The sequence below is a fragment of the Poecilia formosa genome, unplaced genomic scaffold (genome assembly GCF_000485575.1).
Source record: "Poecilia formosa unplaced genomic scaffold, Poecilia_formosa-5.1.2 Scaffold185, whole genome shotgun sequence".
NCBI classification, from domain to species: domain Eukaryota; kingdom Metazoa; phylum Chordata; class Actinopteri; order Cyprinodontiformes; family Poeciliidae; genus Poecilia; species Poecilia formosa.
This window is the reverse complement of record NW_006800124.1, coordinates 1,173,616-1,177,016: the sequence shown is the minus strand read 5'-3', so window position 1 is coordinate 1,177,016 and position 3,401 is coordinate 1,173,616. Positions and strand designations below refer to the sequence as shown.

The following is a 3,401-nucleotide window of genomic DNA, read 5'->3' as shown; positions in this document are numbered from 1 at the left end:
TGTCCAGGCCAATAGGTTTTTAATAATAACAAAAATAAACAATCTTTAAAACATAAAACTGTAAAACACTGAATGTGTGGGAAATGTTGCCGTGTTTTTTTTTTTGTTTTTTTTTTGGTGTTGAGGTTCCTGATTTTCACTTGAACATAATCTCTGCTCTGTCGACTAGCAGAGCTGTTGTCAGACAGTTGCCATGGCAATTGGTGTGCAAAGCTGAAGCCGACACGGAAACAAAAGGAAAAAAAAAATATTTGACTGAGTTGTTTCTTCACCTGTTTTTTATTGTTCTTTTTTCCCCCTTTGTCGTGGCACACTGCAAGCCGCTGCAATTATAGCCTCGTATTCATAATAGTCATCAAATAGGTTAAAATGTTTCATAAAGTATTTAGGAGGCTTCTGCTACAGCGGCAATTATGTCAAATTAAATTAAGTGTCCAGTATAAAAATTGCATTAGTGTACTGGTGACATTGTCTGGGAACAGAAATCTGGAACAGACATCTTCTTGCCTTGCCACAGATTAATTCTGGATTTGACTTTAACCATCATGTGAGGATTTTTCAAACTACAGCTTTCTTTTTCTTGCTTTTTTATGAAGTCCATAAAAATCCACTAAAGCAGCCAAGAGGCCTAACAACACTGGAGGAGCTCCAGAGATCCATGACTCAGGTAAAGAATCTTTCAGCAGGACAATGTTTAGTCACATTCTCCACAAATCTGGACTATAAAGAGTAAAAAGTCATGATGAGGACGCTGAATATTTAATGGAAGAAGCTCTGGTAACATCAGACAGAAACTACCTGCAAAACACAGTGTGGTGAAAAGCTAACCTCCATTTGCCCACTTCTGCTAATGTGCTAATAGCTAACTATTCACTACCATCTTTGCCGTTTTGCCAACTTGAATAAACATTTAGCGGACTAAGCTTCCCCTAAATTCGTTTTCCAGATAAATTGTGGTGGGCACACTTTCACTACGCCGCAGTGGAGCTAATTTTCCGTTTAGCGCTTTAGCTATCTTTGAAAATATTTAGTGCAGCATTTTTNCCCCTACATTTCTAATACACCAAATCTGAGTCACATCTGGAAGATAAAAAGAAGGAATATCCCGTCTGATCAACGAGTATTATCATATAACAAATAGCCTTCAGTGTTTTATCTTCTAAGTTTGGAGAAAAAAAAAACCCCCAAATTTTGACCTTTCTCCTTTGAATGGAGCCCTATAGGTCACGCTGCTGTCTTTGCTAAATGTCAGCGGTTAGTGTGTCAAAGCAACGCTGACAGTTTAAACCATGTGGGCTAGTTGAAAGCCACCTCAGCCATCTTTGCACTTCATCTGGGTGAGTGTTTCCCCTCATAACGGTGGTTTGTTTTTGATGCTCTCAAAATCAATTGGAACCAGTTGGTTGCCAGGCTGCTTCAGCATTGAGTGGCATTACTGAGAGATAAGGGAGCTGAGACGTGACGGGCCTTATTAACCAGCCAGCTGTCCTCCTGATTGGATCGTTGCTGTGCTTCTCACTTCCAGGAGGAAGCTCAGCATCTAATTAAACTGTCTGACTTGGATTTGACAAGACTTTAATACATACATATTACCCAGAAAGAGATGTAGTCTAGTTTTTTTTGTTGTTTTTTTGCATCTGAGGTTCATTTAAATATAGTTTTGCGCACGGTGTGAGGTTCATAGTAATTTACTAGAAGTACAGATTAGAGTGGAAGTACAGATTAGAGTGGAAAGGGAGGTAGTCTGGGTCTATCAATGTCCATCCATGGTAAAAGCACAAATGTTAATCTGATTTCAAGAAGCCAACATGACTAAATAATTCACTTACCAAAATGTTAGGTGACTCTTACTGGTTGGAACATGTATTGAATTCAAATTACAGTGAAAACGTTAGATCTGACCAAGCCTGGTAAAAACCAGAGCCTTGTTCTACGCTTGTTCTTGAGAAATTGCCAAGATAATCTGTAAAAAAAAAATGTAGCTCCTCAGCTTTCTCCCAGTACCAACTGCAGAAATACACCACTCAGTCAGAAACAACCAATCAGAGCGAGGAGGAGGGTCTTAGTGCTGTCAATCATGCTCATGCTCACCCTCTCCTGCTTGCTCTTTGCTATGCTACAGCTGGATCCCCACAACACAGCATATCATGAATGCTAAGGCTAGTTAGAGTAGCCATTGAAGACAGCAGATAAACAGTTTTCCTCTAACAGTAAGTTGTTTTTCCTCCATTATGCATTAAGGAGCATCTCATCTCATACCATACTGTCACGACACAGAGACAATGTTAATAAATGTGGGGAGAAAAAAAAAACATTTTTGTAAAAGTTACATTCTGCGGCTTTAAAGCTGTGGAGTGATATTCTAGATTGAGCAAAGACACTGAAAGAATTCCCCGTTTCTGGGTTCGGCTGAGCAACATTTGCTATCAGCAGCATTAGATAACTACGTCTAACTCGGAGTTTCAATATTGCGCCGGCTGCTTCCCCCATATGGTGTCGTGCAGTTCCTCCAAGAAGGCCCCACCATGCATATTATTGCCTTCTATTCCGAGAGGCTTCCTGCTACGGAGTGTGTGGAGAGAAATGCGGGGATTTCACCAAACGTCTGTGCCCAACAGGGCCAGTCTCCCGACAGCTGTGACCAATAAAGCGGATCCTCTCTCCACAGGAAAAGGAGAGGAAAAAAAAAAAACTTGTTTGTTGCTCCCTCACCACACTCATCCCACAACTTCTTGTCTTGTCCCCGAGGCACAAACGTCGAACTTCCAAATGCCAACTCAGTCAGGAGTTATTGCTGCTATTTCCCCTGTGAGAAATGTCAGATGGATGGTGATTTTCTGCTTTATGATTTCATGGGAGTGGTGACCATAGCGTGTCAGGAAGATACACTGTCCCAGTTTGATAAGTGGGGCATAATAATGAAATACCTTCCCCCTACCCAAAATAAAACCTAAGGTAAAGCCTCATTTAAGCTCAACCCAGGCTGCTGGAACTACCAGTTTAACATGTTTCAGACTGTTATCACTAGACATTTTCCTGATTTCTTCTACTTTGCATACATTTTTTTTCTTCAAATTTTTGTTGCTAAATTGGTGAAAAATGTCCGTGTAAACAAACAGGAGCTTCTCCTAAGTTTCACATGTGTCATAGACTGGGCTGTAGTATCTCTGTGAAACAGCAGAATTCATCACACAGTCAACAAATGGCATCTTTAACAGGCCAGGGCTCAGCTCTTCCCCAACAGACGGCGGCCATTTTGCACTGAGAATAAAACAAGGTGTGAAAACGAGGATCATGGCACAACTCCAGGGGGAGTACATGTGAAAGGACCTTCAATGACACATCTGACACATTTAGCATCACTGCGCTTTGTAAAAAATGTATATATATATATATATATA

General features: G+C 40.6%; 1 protein-coding gene across 5 annotated transcripts in view; it reads left to right on the top strand.

Annotated features, from left to right (window-relative positions):
• The window catches only part of mgat4c (mgat4 family member C), a 149,508-nt gene that overhangs the window by 115,704 nt on the left and 30,403 nt on the right, over positions 1 to 3,401 (top strand). The gene's annotated exons all lie outside the window — the stretch shown is intronic.